General features: G+C 40.0%; 1 pseudogene; it reads right to left on the reverse strand.

Annotated features, from left to right (window-relative positions):
• Positions 1-22,357, reverse strand: part of LOC108701037 — a 45,295-nt pseudogene that overhangs the window by 15,072 nt on the left and 7,866 nt on the right.

The following is a 22,357-nucleotide window of genomic DNA, read 5'->3' on the forward strand; positions in this document are numbered from 1 at the left end:
CTCAGGCTTTATTTAAAGCTTGTTGAGAGTAGTTTATTAAGTCATATTAAGAAATATGCCAACATATTTCAACAGTTTACAAATAAATTCAACTGGGAGACCATTATAGCAAGTGAACTTACTCAATATAGAACGTACTTATTCTACACCATGATCATGGGGAATAATCGCGTACAAGCTATTAACATCAAGTGTAGCCAAAATTACACTGTCATTAACGAATGAAAAATATCGAAAAAATATGGGTTGTCTGTCAAATAAAAAGACAATGCTTGTACAGATTCCTGTAAATAATTATATATCTATATATAGATATATATATAATAAAGTTAAAGTGTCTGCATCCAGTCCCTGTGTCCGTGGGATTGCGCTACTGCGCCCCACGGACCTCTAGCGCCCGTTAATTTAACGGGCTTATATATATATATATATATATATATATATATATATATATATATATATATATATATATATATATATATATATATATATATATATATATATATATATATATATATATATATATATATATATATATATATATATATATATATATATATATATATATATATATATATATATATATATATATATATATATATATATATATGCTGGCTATAGATCTCACACATTGTTTTACCCTGCCAAAGTGACATCTGAATAAGATGTAATTAAATATGGAAGTCATTTTGCCATGGGATCAGTTGCCAGTTATGTCAATACAGGACAAAACAGTTATGTCCATCTCTGTCTCTAAACTGCTACAAACATCTGTCTATTTATTTCAGGTCTCTCAACCCCTAAACTCCTGTATTTTATGTGCTGAGCACAATGACTATCAGAAAAATGTTCCCTTCTCTGTCCTCAGCATCAGCCCATCTCTTCTCTCCAGGTACATTGGTCAGAGGCAAACAAATAAAGCCTGCACCCCTAGTGTCTCCATGGCAACTGGCAGAGAGGTTACATTGCATTATTTTCGTCAGAGGAGAGAAAGGATCTATTATGGTGCAGAAATGTAGTAACCAGGAGTCTGCTCCCACTCTCAGACTTAACACTGCATCCAACATGTTCTTTTCTCTTCATTTTCCTCATCTCAATACCCTACAACTCTTCTAATAAGTCCTGCTATTTCTCTCTCTCTCACTATGATTTCTATTGGTTCAGCTATCCCTTACTATAACTCATCCTATTGCTCCATGTATTCCTTTCTATAACTCCTCTTATTACTCTCCTTATAACCCTTTCCTAGAACTCATATGCATCCATTTAAGCCTCTAACTCTGTACTCTAATATTGTTTCATAAGCTCTATATTACTCCTGCTTTTGTTCTAAATCAGTGCTGTCCAACTTCTGTGGTACTGAGGGACATCATTTTTCTGACCTACATGGTAGAGGGTTGATAATGGAAGCCTGTATTGACCACTCCCTTGTTTTAAACCACACCCATGTTACCACTAGAACTTAAGACCATGTCCACATTAATGGTGGTAGCACACCAAAAAGCAAATGGTTGGTGCCCACTGAAGGGATATCACTCATATGTGAAAAAATGTAAGATTAAGACATACCCTTAAATCCATATGCCTAATCCTCCCTTGTGGATAACATCAGCAACCCTTAGCACATGATTAAACACTTTGGGGACCCATAAAAAGTATTTCCAAATGCTAACAAACCCCCACCAGGATCACCTCCGACACAGAGTATGGCACACACAGGCAGCATAGAGCAGGAAGAGTATGACACACAAAGAGCATAGGGGCAGACAGTATGTCCACAAAAGGAGCATAGGGCAGGCAGAAAAAAAAGTGCCCCTAAATATTTGGAAGGGGATTTTTACAGTGAGAGCTGTGAAGATGTGGAATTCTCTCCCTGAATCAGTGGTACAGGCGGATACATTAGATAGCTGTAAGAAGGGGTTGGATGTCTTTTTAGCAAGTGAGGGAAAATAGGGTTATGGCTCATAGTACAAGTTGATCCAGGGACTAGTCCAATTTCCATTTTGGAGTCAGGAAGGAATTTTCCCCCCTCTGAGGCAAATTGGAGAGGCTTCAGATGGTGTTTTTTGCCTTCCTCTGGATCAACTGGCAGTTGGGCATGTTAAAAAAAAAAAAAAAAGTCAAAAGGCTGAACTTGATGGCCGTGTGTCTATTTTCAACCTTACTTACTATGTTACTATGTAGTATGGCATACACAGGGAGCATAGGGCAGGCAGAGTGGAGGCTGATGAAGGGTTTATACAGCCCAACAGATTTGCCAGATTGTGTTAATATGGGAGTGAACTCTGGATTGGCAATTATAAATGGGGCTGATCTCTCAAAGCCGGGAGACCAGTTTCTATAGTAGTGGTGAGGAGGAGAGCAGAGTTAGGCCTAAGCAGATTGTGGTTGTAGGGGATTCAATTATTAGGAAAGTGGATAGGGTAATCTGTCGTCTGGATCGCTAGAACCCAACAGTGTCGTCTTCCTGGTGCCAGGGTTTCGGCATGAGGTTGATTGGTAGACAAATTATTGGGTGGGGCTGGGCATGACCCAACTGTCAGTGCATATTGGTACTAATGACAAAATAAATGGTAGATGGACCTTAAAGGAATTGTTCAGTGTAAAAATAAAAACTGGGTAAATAGATAGGCTGTGCGAAATAATAAATGTTTCTAATATAGTTCGTTAGCCAAAAATGTAATGTATAAAGTCTGGAGTGATTTGATGTATAACATGTCAGTCAGAACACTACTTCCTGCTTTTCAGCTCTCTGTTTACACTGACTGGTTACCCTGGCTACCAGGCAGTATCCAATCAGAGACTTGAGGGGGGGGGCCACATGGGTCATATCTGTTACTTTTGAATCTGAGCTGAATGCCGAGGATCAATTACAAACTCACTGAACAGAAATGTACCATGTGGCCCCCCTTCAAGTCACTGACTAACTCAAGAGTTATAGAGCTGAAAAGCAGGAAGTTGGATTCTTTTTTATTAGACATCTGTTCACTCCAGCCTTTATACATTACATTTTTGGCTAACTATATTAGAAACATTTTTTATTTTGCACAGCCTATTTATTTACCCAGTTTTTATTTTCACACTCAACTGTTCCTTAAAAGAGTTGAGGGATCTAGTGTAATGCTGATGAACCAGGAACCAAGTAGACCGCTAGGAAGCACCTGTCAGTGAACAAGGTCACCCCTGATGACCCTGGTCTTCACTGACGCCATTTTGGTGCCCTGGGCTTTCTGCTGCAGAATCGACAATGAACCTGAACACGTAGGATACTCGAAGTACAGACAAGGAGAAGGTGGAATCAGCGTCAATGGCCAGGCAAGGGTGGGGACAGGCAGCACAGATCGGAGTCGAAAGCCAGAAAGTTAGAATATCAAACATGGACAAGATTTACGCAGGATTGGAGTCAAAGGCAGGCAGGAGTCAAAACCAGATAATCGTGAATAAAGCTTTAGCAGGAACTGAACAAACAGAAGCCAGCTTGGGCAAGGAGGGAACAAGGAAGAAGCTATTTAAATGCAAAAGGACCAATGGGAGAAGAACTCAAAATAGACAGGGAGGGGACCCAATAGCAGAAAGGATCTGAATGAATCAGTGTCTAATTAGATGCAGGCGCCAATACTAGTTAGCAGAATGTGCCAGGCACGTATGCGCTGAATCATAACGAGCCGAGCACATATTTGCAAATTGCGCATGCACTGGAATTAGACACGCTGAGTGCCTATTCACAGCGGATGTGATTCAACCCGGACCCGCCGGTCAGCGTGTCTAAAGGTAAGTGTGGAGGAGCGACCGGGTTACAGTACCACCCCCCCCTTTCAGGAGGGCTTGTCTGGAAACCTCCTATAAAATTGCTTGCGTAGGCGTGGAGCAATATCCCTGGCATCAACCCAAGACCTCTCCTCAGGGCCAAAGCACTTCTAATGAACAAGGTACTGCATCTTACCCCTCAACCTGCGAGAGTCGATCATGTCCTGTACCTCAAAACCTTGATGGCCATCCAGAAGCACAGGTGGAGGAGGAACAAGGTTCTGCCCAAGGAAGGAGTTCTGACGAATTGTCCTGATTAGAAGAAATAAAGCAATGTAAAAACTGTTCAGGGACTGATTGGTTCTCTTTGTGAGTCCATTGCTTTGCGGATCACACACAGAGGGAAAAATTAAGTTGGATTGCTAAAAGTTTGCCAAAATTTTGACACAAGCTGAACACATGGTCAGACAAAAGAAGCAGGAACACCGTGTAGCCGAAAAATCTGCTAAACAAATTTTGGCTAAAACAAATGCAGAGGGTAACTTTTAATGGAACAAAATGAGCCATCTTTTAAATCCGGTCTACTACAACAAGAATGGTCGTCATATCTGAAGACTTGGGTAGATCCACAATAAAACCCATGGTGATATCAGCCCAGGGTTGATTGGGAACCGGAAGAGGTCAAAGAAGCCTACAGGGAAGAGCCGTAGGAACCTTCTGCTGGGCACAAATACTGCAGTAGAAAAACTGGTTAATTTCATGTTTCAGAGTTTGCCACCAATAGTATCTTAAAACAATACAAGGATGTCCGGCTAACTTGGAAGAATAGGCCCATTGCAAAACCTGGGACACAGTAGAATCTGAAACAAAAGTCTTTCCGGGAGGACAATCATATGGAGTGGCAGAGACAGGGGCAATAATTAAATCAGATGAAATAATAGGAGTAGGCAGATAATCCATCCGCTCTTTAGCAGAAAATGATCTTGATAGGGCATCAGCTTTAGTGTTCTTGGATCCAGGTCTATAGGAATAAAATTAAACCTCGAAAAGAAGAGAGCCCACCGGGCCTGACGGGGATTAAGCCATTTACCAGTCTCACAGATCATAAGAATCTTGGATAAATCTGTTCTGCAAAGGCAGAAGATATGTATTCAAGATTCTTATGGTCTGTGAGAATGGTAAACGGCCCAAAAGACCCCTCCAAGTGGTGATGCCACTCTTCCAAAGCTAACCTGACTGCTAAAAGTTCTGTCACCAATGTCATAATTCCTCTCAGTGGATGAAAACTTTTTTTGTGAGAAAAAAGCACAAGGGAGAAGTGATCCATGAAAACTATTACACTGAGATACAACTGCTCCAATGCCCACATCCGAAGCATCAACTTCAAGGATAAAAGGGTGCAAAGGATCAGGATAAATGTGGATAGGAGCAGAGCTAAAGGCCTGCTTCAGTTTTTCGAAGGCCAGCTGGGCTTCAGAAGACCAAAACACCTTGACTCCCTTCCTTGTGAGAGTGGTAATGGGAGCAATCAGAAATTCTTGATAAACCTACGATAAAAATTGGAAAACCCCAGGAAAAGTTGAATGGCTTTCAAATTAGATGGAGGAGGCCAATCCAAGATAGCAGAAACTTTAGCTGGATCCATAAAAAAACCTTAAGCAGAGATAATGTACCCCAAAAAAGTAGTTTTAGACTTATGAAACTCACTTCTCAATCTTGGCAAACAGATGATTCTTTAGAAGACGAAGAAGAACTTGTTGGACATGCAAAATATGAATATTCTCAGAAGGGGAAAAGATTTAAATATCTGAGGTAGATGACCACAAAGGAATGGAGTAGGTATTGAAAACATCATTGATAAAGTTGAAATACCGCTGGGGCATTGCAGAGGCCAAACGGCATTACCAAGTACTCGGTGGCCATCACGAGTATTGAATGCCGTCTTTCACTCATCACCCTGTCTAATGCGAATAAGGTTATATGCTCCACGTAAATCAAGCTTAGTAAAAATCTGGGCGCCCTTTAACCTGTCAAAAAGTTCCAGGACAAGTGGAAGTGGGTAGCGGTTTTTGATGGTAATCTTGTTCAAGACACGATAATCAATGCCGGGTCTTAAATTGCCATCTTTCTTTTGGACAAACCAGCTCCAGCAGGAGAATTAGATTTTCGAATAAAGCCCCTGTCCAGATTCTCCTGAACATAATCTTTCATTGCTTGCGTCTCAGATGAAGACAGAGGGTATGTTCTTCCTCTAGGAGGGACTGTACCAAGCAAAAGATCAATTGGACAATCATAGGCCCTCTGAGGAGGAAGAAGTTCAGCATCAAAGTCCCTGTAAAATGTTGGCAATGATTCAAGAATAGTTGACAAGGAGGAAATGGTACATACATGACTATGATCAAAAGAAAAGTTAGAGAAATTGTAAGGATTCCATGCAGTGAGTTTTCCGGAAACCCAATTGATGACTGGATTATGGACTTGCAGCCAAGGCAACCCCAATAGAGTAGAGGTAATAAGACCTGGAGCAATGGTTCTCCCATCCACAGCCTGGGTAGTGAGAGGGAACTGTAATGGAAGCAAAGGCAAACCAGAAACCTTCGCATAAGTCTGATCAATAAAGTTCCCTGCTGCTCCAGAATCCACACAAGCTTGGCAAGAAACACACTTAGCTTGATATGCAAGAGTAACTGGTACAAGAAGTCTTGAGTAATTCTCAACTTGGGGAGAGGCACAGGAGAGACTACCCTCTCAATCCTAGGCATTGGAGTCTCCCTGTGGTCAAGAATTAAGCTGGTTAGGACAAGCCCGGACGAAAGGTCTCAATACCGCAATATAGGCACACACCGGTGGTTCTTCTCCGGATCATCTCTGGAGACAATTTAGTTGCCCCCAAATTGCATGGGTTCCTCCCCAAGGGAAGGTAATGGAGAGGAGAGTGCCTATGACGTTGTGGAAAGGACCGGTTCAGGGACCATTCTGTGAGTGTGAGGTTTCTGAGCCTCCCTAATTCAGGTGTCAATTTGGATTACCAAGGAAACCAAACCCTCTAAGAGCAGAGGAAGATCGCGAGCAGCGAGTTCATCTATTAAGGGTTCGTTATGGCCTTTAGAGAAAGCAGCCACCAAAGCATCAATGTTCCAAGAAACTTCAGCTGCCAATGTACAAAAAACTATGGCTTAGTCTTCACGGACAACCTTTTAGGGCCTGTGCTTTCTCCTGCAGAATCGCCACGGAACCTGAAACCGTATAAGATACTCTTAAGTACACAGACAAGGAGAAGGCATAATCAGCATCAATGGTCAGGACAGGCAATACGGATCGCAGTCGAAGGCCAGGTGGAACTCAAAACCAGAATATCAAACACGTACAAGGTTTAGGCAGGAGTCAAAGGCAGGCAGCAGTCAAAACCAGATAAGTAATCATGAACAAAGCTTTAGCAGGAACTGAACAAACAGAAGCCAGCTTGGGCAAGGAGGGAACAAGGAAGAAGCTATTTTAATGCAAAAGGACCAATGGGAGAAGAGAACTCAAAATAGACAGGGAGGGGAACCAATAGCAGAAAGGATCTGAATCAGTGTCTAATTAGATACAGGCACCAATACTAGTTAGCAGAATGTGCCAGGCGCACGGGAATTAGACGAGCTGAGCGCGTATTCGCCGGGCGTCTAGTCACCGGAAGATATTGCGGCGGATGTGCTTCAACTAGGATCCACTGGTCAGCGCCTCTGCAGGGCTGGTTACATCTAGGCTCTAAGATTAAGGGAAGGTCTTCCAATGTCATTTTTATGAAATTTTGCCTGTGCAACATGCAAGTTTAGGGAGACAGCGGGAGCTAAATGGCTCAAGTCTTGGTGTAGGAAGGAAGGGTTTGGATTACTATAGCAATGGGCTGATTTTTCCTTGGGGTACAACCTATACAATTGTGACGGATTGCACCTCAATGGAAGGGGGTCCTACTGTGCTAGGGGAAGGAATGGCAAGGGGTCATGGGGGAGGAGTGAGGGGGCATACAGTTTAACAGCTAAGGAGGTCCCTCTGTTACAAGGAAAACAGACTAATACTAACTTAACATATAATTCTCCACTAAGTAATGCAAATTTCAAAAGTAATAACCTCCGTTGTCTGCTGGCAAATGCAGAGTTTGTCAGGTAAAATGATGGACTTAATTGCATGCACTAAAAATTATGATATAATTGGTATCACTGAGAACTGGTGGGATGAAACGTGACTGAACTAAATTCAAATGGTTACACCCTTTTTAGGAGGGACAGAAGGATTTAAAAGGGTGGAGGAGTGTGTTTGTATGAAAAGCCTGAATTAAAGCCATACACTAAAGAAATAACCATAGATGGCACTGGTGAGGGTGTAGAATCCCTCTGGGTAGAGATTTTGACTGGGCAAAAGGTTACAAAGAAAAGTTTTGGTGTATGCTATAGACCACCTTGTATGAGTGACTAGTATGAAGCCCAGCTACTGTTACAAATAGAAGCGGCTTCACAACTAGGTCAAGTTATTACTATGGGCGACTTCAATTATCCAGACATTGACTGGGGTAATGGGTAATGGGGTTGCCAAGGCAGAAAAAGCTAGTAGGTTTGTAAATATGCTGAATGACAAATTTTTATTCCAGCTCATTCAAAACCCTACTAGAAATAAATCACTTTTCGACCTTGTAATAACTAATACTGAACTCATCTCTAACATTTGTGTGGGTGAGCATTTAGGGAATAGTGATCATAACATGGTCTCCTTTGAGATTCTGTTGCAGAAGCAATTCTATAAGGGAGTAACTAAAACACAAAATTTCAGATGTGAAAACAGTATAAGGGCATCTCTGCAACATTAAGTGGGAAATGCTTTTAACAGGGTTAAACACGGAAAAAAAATGGGAAGTCTTTAAAATGCAGCTTAATATACATGCCAGTATATTCCCCTTGTAAGCAAGGAAAGACATACTTTTAAGGCTTTCCAGTTAGCTGGGACAGCCGGATCATTTATAAGGTACAAGGAGGCCAATAAATAATGCAAAAAAGTTATCTGGCAAGCTAAAATCGATATGGAAAAGGATATTGCAGCAAACAGTAAAAGAAAAAATTATTATAATTTAATAGTAAAAAAAAAAATGAAGCAGGAAGGTGGGGACCTTTAATATCAGAGGGAGGTCAGCTGGTTGATGAGAACAAAAAAAAAGCTCTGATTCTGAACTCATTTTTCACCTGTCTACACAAATTAGGAACCAGTTAATTAAGATTTCCGTCTTAATAGTCCCAATTCTAGTAATAGAACTAATGATGCATGGTCCACACGAGGAAATTCAAGAGACAAGAACATGTTAAGATAAACAAAGGTCCGGGCCAGATGGTATTCATCCTAGGGTACTTAGCGAGCTTTGCTCGGTGATTGCCAAACCTCTTTACTTAATTTTTCAGGATTCATTGAGGTTTGGCATAGTGCAGAGAGACTGGCGAATTGCTAATGTGGTGCCACTATTCAAAAAGAGATCCTGTTCTCAGCCTCAAAACTATAGGCCAGTTAGTCTGACGTCAGTGGTAGGAAAGCTTTTTGAAGGGTTAATAAAGGATAAGAAACTGGACTTCATAAAAAATCATAATACTATTGAGTTTGTGCCAGCATGGTTTAATACATAATAGATCTTGTCAGACTAACCTAATCTCTTTATGAGAAGGTGAGCAGGGACCTCGATTCTGGGATGGCAGTGGATGTGATTTAGACTTTACTAAACCATTCGATACAGTGCCACACAGATGGTTACTGGTTAAATTAAGTGATGTTGGCCTGGAACATAGTATTTGTACCTGGATAGAGAACTGGCTAAAATATAGACTACACATAGTGGTGGTAAATGTAGTGTCCCCTAAGACACTAAGTCATAGGCTTGAATATTGACAAACATGGGATGATATTTAAGGGATCAACCACCAGTCACAAAAAATTAGGGAAGTGGAAACATGCATGGTGTGTTTACAGTTCTTAAAAGGAACACATACCCCATTTTGGGGGATATACATTAAGGGCACGTTAAAACACAGAAATACAAAAGGTTAAGACATATCTTGATACAAAAATAAAACCATAGCACAAATATGGGAGTTTATACAATCCACATGGTGTCCCAGTATCATCATCGAACCTCTTATTCAATAACGTTAATGTTATGGTTTATATTATACATATGTACCTTGTTTAGGGTTATTATAAACATTACTAGAATACTTATTATTCAATTGTTTGTCTATGTATTAATTAGTTTGACCGTTAAATCATAACGTAATACAAGGAGACAAAACAAACGAGTAAGGATTTACTGTTATATATACTGAAAATATAGACATGGCTATATAGATCGAGATGTAAGGATACATGTACCACTCATCACAGGGACCAAACATGGAAAAAATAGCCTATCAAAAAAGTGAATGTAGCATATGGTGTACAACGAGACAAAGGATACCACAGAATATAAGGGCACAATTAGATGTACAAATTTATAATTTTGAATACAGAAAATGCAGAATACACATGCACCAAATTGTGAATCTAATGGTAATAACAAGATACGTCGAATTCAGAGTTGATGCCTTTGGGTAGCCTAGTATCAAGGTTAAATATCCAGAATACTTCACATTTAAGTATTTTCTGTAGCATGTCTCCACCTCTGTATGCGGCTGTGACGTGCTTAATACCTTGTATTTGAAAATAATCTAGATTCCCTTTACTACAGGATGAAAAATGCTTTGATACATTTGTAGGTTTTTCATTCCGAATAGCAGAGATGTTCTCTGATTTTGGGCTCAGAATGTAGGTTTGTAACTAGGAAGTGTGATACATTAGCAAAGAGTTTGTCACCAAGTAACATCCGGAATACAGAAGAAAAAATACCAACTTGTCTTGCATATCAAAGCACTTTCAAATGTGGTTCGCCACGTTGTAAATTATGCTCTTTTGTACATTGTGGTGGTGATTTTATTTCAAACGTTACAGGCAAAATTTACAAGACAAGGCAGTACATTAACTGTAATACAAAAAATGTTGTATATTTGATTACATGCGCCAAATGTGGCTCACAATACATAGGACAAACTTCACAATGCCTAAGAGAATCAGAGAACATATCTGACATTCTGAATGAAAAAGCTACACATGGATCAAAACATTTTTCATCCTGTAGTAAAGGGAATCTAGATTACTTTCAAATACAAGGGATTGAGCGTGTCACTGCCCCATACAGAGGTGGAAACATGCTACAGAAAATACAAACATGAAGTATTCTGGATATTTACCCTTGATACTAGGCTACCCAAAGGCATCAACTCCGAATTCGCCTTATATTATTACAATTAGATTCACATTTTGGTGCATGTATATTCTGCATTTTCTGTATTCAAATTTATAAATGTGTACTTCTATATTTGTGCCCTTATATTCTGTGGGATCTTATACATACATACATCTCAAGACCCTGCTAAAGAAACTGGCTCACCTGGATAATGACTTCTTCCTCAAAACCTGCAAAAAGGAAAATATCATTCCCAAAGGCTTTGCCCTAATGAACTCTGTTAGAAGTACTTACAACACCCACTTTACTCAACAACTTTGCACCAGAACTTCCTAGAGACTATGTAACCGCCTCATCAAAGTTTTTTTACAACAAAAAAAGGATCATACAACAAGAAATTGCCTCCCTTCAGAGATCTTTTTACAGGATCAGAACCCAAGTATATTAACCAGGCACTGCAACTATACTACAGAAAACTACAAACACTGATGGTAAATAAAAAGAAAAAACTGCAAAGGCTTAGATTTCAAAGCGACCGCTCTACAGATCCAACTGATGGGCAAAAACGCTGTGTAATAAATTTATCTGACTACTCTCCTACTAAAGAGGAAATTACAGTACTTTCAAAAGGACTAACATACTGCCCTACAAAAACAATGGATAAAACTGAACTCTGCAAAGACATGGAGGAATTCTTTAGGAAACTTAGCCTGAAGGATTTTTTTCATGACAGGCCATACAATGATTCTGACACATCCATACAACAGAGACAATATATAAAAAAATAAAGTCAAGTGGACACCTCCTGCAGGCATGAATCCCAAACTAGATCAATACATAGACTCATTTAGGGACAGGGTCAAATCAACCATCCTGGCCAAGCAGAAGAAACAAAACCACAATTTGAGTGCCCAAGAAAGGAATGCTATTAAATGCCTCAAGAACAACAAAGACATCATCAAACCAGCCGATAAAGGGAGTGCAGTGGTCATTATGAACACTTTGGACTATATCACAGAGGCCCACAGACAGCCAATCACTATACTAAATTAGATACTGACCCCACAACTGCCTATAGGAAAGAACTAAAAAAAACTTAAGACACTACCAGCTACACAATCACTTCTGATAGATATTATACCAGAGAATGCCAAAACAGGCACCTTCTATATGCTTTCTAAAATCCACAAAGAAGATAACCCTGGACGACCTATAGTATCTGGGATCGGTACTCTGACAGAGGGCATATCAGGATGGGTTGAGCAGATCTTAACCTGTTGTAAGGGGCACAACAAGCTATTTACAAGATACAACTGAAACTTGCAGGCATAGGACCACTTCCAGAGGGTACCACTTTGGCAACAATGGACGTGGAATCATATACAAACATTCCACACAAGGATGGTATAGATGCCTGCAAAACATTTCTGGAAAAGCATGATCTACCATCCCCAAGCTGTTGTACAACTGATTGAGTTTACATTAACACACACCTGCTTCTTTTTTGGCCAGGAAGTATTTCTGCAAAGGATGGGAACCTGTATGGGTACACGCTTTGCACCCCAGTATGCCAACCTCTTCATGGCAATACTAGAAGAGTACTTCCTCTCCACCTGCAACACCAAGCCTCTGACACACCTCCGCTATATAGATGACATTCATAATCTTGACAGATACTGAACAAGAACTTATTCAGTTTCACAAACAGTTTCAAGACTTTCATCCAACTATTAATTTGAAAATGAACTACTCTCCCACTCAAATCCACTTTCTGGACACAACCATTCACATCAGGTAAAATAATATTCAAACTACCATGTATCAAAAGTCAATGAACAAACCATATCTAATGTATGACAGCTTTCACCCTGACCACACTAAACACTCAATGATCTACAGGCAAGCTTTCCGGTACAATCATATATGTTCGGACACCGATGAAAGGAATCACCACCTCAAAACACTCAAAGCAGACTTCATCAACAGGGGCTACAACCCCACGATTGCAGCCACCAGGATTCCCAGAACTCACCTTCTACAATATAAACAAAAACCTGAAATAAATTGGGTTCCCCTAGTGGTCACATAGAAACCACAACTAAGGACCCTCAGAAAAATAGCCAAAGATCTACAAGGTACACTTCATAAGGACGAGAGGCTCAAAAGCATATTCCCAGACCCACCACTCCTAGCATTCAGATAGCCTCCCAACCTAAAGTCACTAATAAAAAGAAGTGCCTTATTGCAACCCACCAAAAAGGAACATACCCCTGTGGCAAAAAACAATGCAAAACCTGCCCACACATCCTGACTTCAGACAAAATACCAATTCCAGACACAGAGGAATACAGCATCCATGGGCACTACAACTGTTCTACTTCCAATGTAGTGTATTTAATACAATGCACTAAATGCATAACAGGGTGACTATATATAGGCGAGACTGGGCACAGCCTGAGAGAGAAATACAAACCATTGATTCACTATAACCAATAAAAAACTGGACACACCAATAGGAAATCATTTCAATGGCCCTCATCACTCCATAAAGGATTTAAGAATTTTGGTTCTTAAGGGCAATTTTAAAACAGATAATGAAAGAAAAGTGTGGGAATACAAATTAATGGAAACTTTAAATTCCCTGAAGGGACTAAACCTGGGCCTTTGATTTATGGCTAATTACGTGGACTAAGGACTGCACCAGGTCAGAAATACCAACATATCTGGATATGGACTAAGATCATATGGAATTCCTTTGATTCTACAATAATTCAGCCCTAATTTATACTCAGCCCCTTTATCGTGTACCTTATCTGCTTGTCTCTTGCAGATCCCCTCGACACCTTACACACAGATTGATATTTCTTTTTGTTGGTCATTTGACCTATGAGCTGAATGTTGTATATATACCAGAGAACATATTTAAAAAACACTTTTGTATAAACTCATTTGTGCTATGGTTTTATTTTTGCATCAAGATATGTCTTACCTTTTATATTTCTGTGTTTTAACGTGCTCTTTATATGTATATCCCCCACAATGGGGTACGTGTTCCCTTTAAGAACACCCTGCATGTTTCCCCTCACCTAATTTTTTGTGATTGGTGGTTGGGCCTTTAAATATTAACCCAGGTTTGTCACTATTCAAGCCTATTCAAGTGTCCTAGTGACACAAAACACATTAGGCGTGAGAGGTTTATATAAATAAAAAGAATTCATATTTTTACTTTTTGGTCTGATCTGTGCATGACCTTACAGAGTGCCTTGCTCCAACAACTTTGTTGACTTGATTACTAATTCTGGGCAGTGTCATTCTGTGGCTACTGAATCAAATAAAATTCTGTCTTGCATGAAAAAGGGCATTAACTCAAGGGATGAAAAGCTCATCTGGAGTATGCAGTGCAGTTTTGGACTCCAGTCCTTAAGAGGGATATAAATGAGCTGGAGAGAGTGCAGAGACGTGCAACTAAACTGGTTAGAGGGAGGGAAGACAAATTATGAGGGGAGACTATCAAGGTTGGGGTTGTTTTCTCTGGAAAAAAGGCGCTTGCGAGGGGACATGATTACACTTTACAAGTACATTAGAGGACATTATAGACAAATGGCAGGGGACCTTTTTACCCATAAAGTGGATCACCGTACCAGAGGCCTCTCCTTTAGACTAGAAGAAAAGAACTTTCATTTGAATCAACGTAGGGGGTTCTTCACAGTCAGGACAGTGAGGTTGTGGAATGCACTGCCGGGTGATGTTGTGATGCTGATTCAGTTAATGACTTTAAGAGCAGGATGATTTATTGGACAGACATATCATCAAAGGCTATAGTGATACTAAACTCTATAGTTAGTATAGATATGGGTATATAGAATTTATGTGAAAGTAGGGAGGGATGTGTGTATGGATGCTGGGTTTTCATTTGGAGGGGTTGAACCTGATGGACTGTTTTTTCAACCCGATTTAACTATGTAACTATGTAGAGTATGTCACACACAAGGCGCATAGGGCAGCCAGAGTATGTTACACACAAGGAACATAGGGCAGGCACTGTATGACACAGGGAGCAATGGCAGGCAGAGAATGGCAAACACAAGGAGTATAGGGCAGGCAGAATAGAGGAGGAGTCAGTGAAGCCTATAACGACCACTCTAAGATGAACAGTTCATACTGTGCTACATAGAGTGACAATGCTGGTGACACTTCAGCAGTTTGTATGAGTTGTTTACAATGTGGGCACTTTCAGTCTGAGTTTGAGGTGTGAACAGTACAGGGCTTTAGGGTTGTGAACAATAGAGGCGTTACAGGTGTGAACAATGTCTGAATTTGAGGTGTAAACTATGTATCTATAGAAAGACGTTTAAAAGTTTACACAAGATAACCATTCGCAGCAGGCAGACTCATGTGGGAGAGGCAAGCAGGATACCAGTTGGACAGCACTGTATTTAAATACAAAAATGGGGGGTTGTGGGTGCACACCTGAGGCCAATTTCAAAACGTTTAGAGCCCTGTCTAAATGATTCAAGTAAATATGCAAGTGCATGTAATTTTGAAACAGGGTATTTTGTTACAAAGTTATGATCATAATATTGATAAGCCACCATACCACATCAAGGTAAAACCCCACATGGTGGTCCCTAACTTATTTACCCCTAATCATAGTAAAAAAGGAATTTTACCTCTGTTTTGTTTAGTAACAATTCTTTATGTAAACATCTCCTGTGCCTTGGTTTCAAACTGTGGGCTAAATCCACCGCCAACTGCTAAGCGGCGTTTAAGAGGGAGAGACTGCCTAAACCAACGCCCATTTTAGAGAAAAAAAGTAAAGTGGTGTAATTAAAATCAAAGTGGAGTGATATGTGCAGTTACACAGTTGTGTGTATACATGTATAAGTGAAATGTGAAAGTGTGTGGTGGTTGGTTTGGGCAGTCTCCCGTTTAAAAGCCGCATATGCAGGTGGTGGGGGAGGATCTAGTCCACAGATTGAAACCAAGCCTCAGGAGATTTTTACTCTAAGTAATGCTGGTAAGCAGAGAGGTATATGACCTTTTATATTTTTTACAGGTAAACAAGTTAGAGACCACCGTACAGGGGTTACCTTGACGTGGTATGGTGGCTTATCAACTTTATGATCATAACTTTGTAACAAAAACCCCTGTTTTTGTTTTTTAAATACATGCAACTTACATATTCATTGAATTATTTAGACAGGGGTTTATTGTACTTAAATATGTTTTTATATGGCCTTAGGAGTGCACCCACAGCCCCCCTTTTTTGTACTAGCACTGTAAAAAAAGAACACCCCATAACGCCTATAACCCATCTAGGCCTACAGTATAACCTTACAGTGTAAACCTATAACATTGTTTCATATAACACTCCCTATACCTTTTTACATTGTTCCATATAAGCATTCCTGTAACTTCCTATTGCTCCATATAACCCTCCCTATATCTCCTCCTATTGTTCTAAATAATCCCACTACATGACTACTATTTTATATAATCCTACAGTACAACTGCTCCTAATTTTAATGAAGCCTTCCTACTGCCCTTTATGGTTGTCCCTTCAGAAAATATATAATCTCTTACTATTTTGTTGAGTACAAGTAACAATAGAGCTGTGTAGACTGAGCAGAAAATGTTTTTTCATATTAGTGATAATACATGTAATTCAGAATATACACCTGATGGGTAAATCATGAGACACACATGCAACCTTAGAAAAGCACTGATACACAATTTCACACTGCAGTTACCTATAGCACAGTCCGATCTTTGCTTTCATTTTCTCGTTTCCCACTGGTTGCTATAGGCTACCTGATTGGAGCAGTTCAGCCCAGATGTTCTTTTAAGAATGGCAGCCATCCCTGCATTGTGCAATAATAACCCACTCTTGTACACTTCTAGATGCATTAAAATAACTGATTAACATTATGGGAAAAGAAAACTGCTATTGGGTAAAGGGCTTTGGAACTATGTGTAGACATTCTATACTATCACTGATACATAAGTTCACCTGTCAATACCTTATTCCTACAGAATAAACAGTGTTAGTAAAACAATTGAATCATATTTGCAATATTCATAGGCACAAAATCTGTACATTCCCTTTGTTTCCATGCCACTGTATGGGAGAGGATCCCAAACCTGTGCTGTGCCCCTCAAAACAATGAACAGGGTTTCACTGCATAGGGCTTGGACCAAAATCTGAAAAGCACTCTTTACTCAATCAGAAATGTTGGGATCCCACAGCCCTATTTGCCCCAGCTCCCCATTTAATTCTGGGGACATTTAAGGAGGTCAAAGCTGACATATCCAACCATGTCTTGTTGCTTTCGTGATGTCACACGCCAGAAGTATTGATCCTGGCAGAAGTAATAGTTCCCTGTGCGTGGCAAATTTGAATGTGAAAACATATGTTTCGCATTATCAAAGCAGGGTATCGTAGTAACATTATGGCACCTTATTAAAGCATTTAGACAGCTTGTAACCTGACTGTTGATAAATGATACACAGATGGATGTTATGAAGAGATAGCTGGGCAGTGGGGGAGAAGGATACATAAGTGGGATGAATGAACTGTGTGGGTATTTGGCAGGGTTTATGAAGTGAAGGGGGGAGCAGTGGATGGATGGACCGGCCAAGTGAAGCTTGGCATGGTAAATTAATGGAAAAATAGGTGACAGAATTTTAACAAATTGATGAATGTACAGGTGAGTGGATGGACAGGTATATTTCCTGATGAATTTAAGGTGGCCATACAAAATCCACTCGTTTGGCTTTCCCGATATGCCCACCAACAGCAGGGCAATACCGGGTTAATCCAAATGTTTGGCCCTAGGGCCAAACGATTGGATTATAAGAAGGAAATGGGTGCCAACGCGTTGTAAGACCTTATCAATTTAGTGTGGTCCTTGATCACAGGAAAAATCAAACCTGCCTTAATTATCTGCCCGATATTTGGACTGATATAGATCGGGGAGAGCCGTCAGAAGCCCCCACACATGGGCAGATAAGCTTCTGAATTAGTCTAAAGGACAGATATTGGCATCTTTAATCTGCCCGTGTATGGTCACCCTTAAAGGGATGATAGATGCATGAAAGAAATGATTTACTTAGTGATGAGGACATATACATAAATGGATGGGTGGGTGAGTTGTATGGCTACTTGGTAGGGCGGATGAAAAGACAAAGAGTGAGCAAACAGGTAGGTGGTTATGAGTACAATGTAAATTGTTACTGGATAGGGGGACATATACAGTACATCCAGGTTAACCCTCTGAATTTATGACATTCTACACTTAATTGTACAGCTTTCTCTTTATTCTTTATTGGTGCGGTGTCTTTGCTATGGAGTTGTAGTATAGCAATGCCCATCAATTTACAAATCTCCAGTATACCTACCTTGATAGAGGAAATCATGGGAGTCACCTGGAACGCCAGGATAGTCTGCAGCTGTCTGCCGTGGGTACCCATTATCAATAGTCAATGTTTTTAAATTAAGCCTAAAATAAAGGGAAGTGCTGTAATAATAAGCCTTATGACACGAGATCTTTTTCTTTCATTAATTATGACCTCTCCTCTGGTGAAGAAAGTTGTTTATTTCCGGACATCTCTCCCCTTTAGTATTCTTGCAGACAGATCGACCAAGTGATAACACAATTTTATGTTTTGAGAATGAGGCTTCATTTTAAAAAAATTAATTGGAATGAACTGGATAGCAAGACCGCACAGGTAAATGAAGTTATTTTTGTAGTGTTCTCGTATCTAGTCGCCTTATATGGCTCCAATTTCAGTCCTCTTACCTCCAGTATTGTTCTCCATTGAATAACAGGGCCTTTCCATTATCACGAGCAAAAGATCCCATGATGCCCTCCACATCCTTGCTCAGACCCAACTTCTCAATGCTGCGTGGACCTAAAGCACTCGTACTCGTGTATTGCCAGAACTTTCGCCCTGTAATGAGACCGAATATGATTTGACACAAGTTTCACACTAGCTCAGTATATTTCCATTCCACCGTAGCTCTATCTTCTGATCCACCTTTTCTCAGGTAGCTTGCTCTTGATATTGAGAAGGCTCATTAAGGTCCTTGTGTCCTAGACATGACTGCCACTTTAGTGCTCAGATGTCAAGTATTTTATACTAGATTAAACCCTTCTAACTCCTATAATTTAGTATATTCATTTTATGAATGCATTGGCCTATTGTCTCATCACTACCTCTCTGTATTAGCATTACATCCCAGTCACAGCCTTAAATTAGTTGCTTCCTACTATACCCGAGAAGAAAAAAATGCTTTTGCTGGTGGGGTCCTGGAATGCAGTGTCAATTCTGCTGGGGAGGGCTGGCTATGTATCCGAGATGCGCAGAGGAGACTGAGGAGCATTCTTACTTCTGGGAGTCAGTCCAATACAATCTTTTGGACAGAGGGAGGAAAGCACATAGTCAGTTATTTCTATGAAGACCTTTCTCAAAGTAGAATGACTATAGAGTTTAACAGGTACTCACAGTTCCCCCAAACAGGTATTGATAATGATCCTTTATTATAAAAACATAGGTACAAATAGCCATGCTTTTTGGTTCACCTCATACTGTACATCTGGGGTATGTGGACATGGCCCCCACATTTCTATTGGTGAACATTAATTTTTAGGTAATTACACTATGATATACACTTACAACTGTGTTTACCCATTCCCATATATCGCTAACTTGTTGTAGCTATAGTTCTTCATTCATGTCCTTCTTAACTTACCCATCTTTGAAGAAGTGAAGAGCTCCTTGTAGGTCTGCAATGGCATCAAACATCTCCACCTTACAGGCATCTTGTGCAGGGTTCACCGGAGGTAAAGGTCGGGAGGTGATCCTGGGACGTCTGGTAGCTAATGTCTTCTTGGTGGACTTTGGTGGACTGGGGTTTGGACGGCCACCTGAACCTGATTACAGCAGGCAAAAATTATCTTGAGAAGTAACGGTCATTAATATTTTATATACAATAGATTGTTGATTTATATTTAGACATGTAGTTAAAAACATAAGCACTTAAGGAACTACCAGTAAGAGTAAATTCTGGAATTTAGATGGTGACCATCTGGCCAGTTAAGTAAAAAAGCACAGCATATGGTGTCCAGATATTATTCCTTTTAAGCTTATCTATATTTATTATATATGGTTACACAGCAGTGAAAAAAGACACATGTTCCTCAAGTTCAACCCTGTCAAAATAAAACCTAAACATCTGCAAAATAAAAAAAAAATTTAAAAAAAAAGTTCCTCAGAAGGGTAAAAAATATTCGTCCAAAATGATTTTAGGTAGGACTTCAGGAGACTGCTTATGTTCTTTCCTTGATAAACCTGAAACCTTGCAACCCTGGTCAATTAGGGTGACATTTATATATTTTTATGACTGATATACCAATGTTGTCTCCTGTATTTATCAGTTTTGTGGATAAGGGATCCCATACCTGGATGTAATTCTGTTACTCCATAGAAAAACCAAATATACAGTATCAGCAACCTTTATATGAACTAAAGGGGGCCCTGACCAAAGGTTGAACTGAAAAATCCAGCAACCACTGATCTTATTAAAAAGACTCGTCTGATTGCTACAGAAGGAGGCCTCAGCTAGTTTGGCGAAATCAAATGTGTAAACGCAAACATGAAAAAATGAATTTAATACTTACCGTAAATTCCTTTTCCCTCAGTCCCGAAGGCAGCACTTACTTAGAGAGAGAGCTCCTCCTTTGGGTAGGAAAACACCGCCCAGCATAATAAAAAACTCCTCCCCTGTTCCCTACAAAAGGCCCCCACGCCCATACCCCTTCAGTGATAAATAAGCAATAACACACCATAATGCCAAATATTTTAATAAAGGGAGGGAAAAAACGTGCTGCCTTCGGGACTGAGGGAAAAGGAATTTACGGTAAGTATTAAATTCATTTTTTCCCTCACGTCCCTTGGCAGCACTTACTTAGAGAGTTTTTAAGCAATTTTTGGGAGGGTTTAATTTGCTACAGTACTTAACACTGCTTTTGCAAAAGCCACTTCCCTGGGTGTACCCACGTTGAGTCTGTAATGGTTCGAGAAAGTCTTGAAACTTGACCAGGATGCTGTCCTGCAAATTTGGTCCAGAGACTCCAGCACTTTCCGCCCATGAGGCTGACACTGCCCGAGTCGAATGTTCACGCAATCCCAAAGGAACTGGCTTTTGTTGCGATGTATATGCAATAGTAATTGCGTGTTTTATCCATCGGGATATTGACATCTTTGATGCGGTTTTGCCTTTCCTAATACCTGTATGTGCTATAAACAGGTTATTTGAGATTCTAAGTTGTTGCACCACCTCCAGATATTTTAGGATACATCTTTTTACATCCAATAAGTGTAGATTTTCTTCATGTCTATTTTTAGGCTCTGGAAAAAAATCAGGTAAGACAATTTCAAAATTTATATGAAAGTCTGATGAAACTTTTGGTTTAAATGAAGGATCCGCTCTAAGAATTATCCTGTCTTGAAGAATTTGTAAATAAGGTTTCTTGCAGGATAAAGCCTGTATTTCACCAACTCTTCTGGCAGAGCAAATGGCTACCAGAAATACTGTTTTGATTGTAAGATGGAATAACGAGGCCTTTTCTAACGGTTCAAAGGGAGCTTTCTGTAGAATTTTAAGGACCATATCTAGATCCCACATTGGTGTTAACGGTTTGCTTTTTAGTCTTATGTTCTGCATTGCCTTTATCAATCTTTTCACCAACGGATGTTCTGCTAACGCTGTATTCTTAAAAGCTCCCAAAGCTGCTATGTGTACTTTAATAGTGTTTGGAGCTAGATTCTTCATGAATCCATCATGTAAGAAATCCAAAATCTTTGAAATGGAAGCTGTCTCTGGAAGTAATTGTTTTTTAACACACCAATTCCTGAAACTTGTCCAGATTCTTTGGTAAATGTTATTGGTCACTTGTTTCCTGCTACATAGTAAGGTTTTTATCACCGCTGGTGAAAGGTTTTGTAAAATCAATGCATCCTTTTCAGTCTCCACGCGGTTAGTTGTAGCGGAATCAGATCTGGATATGAGATTGGCCCCTGCGTCAGCAGATCTTCCTTTCTGGGCAAAAGCCATGGCGGGCTTATTGACATTTGAACTAGCTCCGAATACCAGCTTCTCCTTGGCCACGCTGGAGCTATTAGAATTACCTCTGCTGAGGTTAGTCGTATTTTCTGGACTACTTTGCCTACCAAAGGGAATGGTGGGAATATGTAGACACGACTGAAATTCCATGGTTGAGCCAACGCGTCCACCGCTACCTCTCCCTGACC

This window comes from Xenopus laevis, chromosome 9_10L (genome assembly GCF_017654675.1).
Source record: "Xenopus laevis strain J_2021 chromosome 9_10L, Xenopus_laevis_v10.1, whole genome shotgun sequence".
In the NCBI taxonomy this organism is placed as follows: Eukaryota; Metazoa; Chordata; class Amphibia; order Anura; family Pipidae; genus Xenopus; species Xenopus laevis.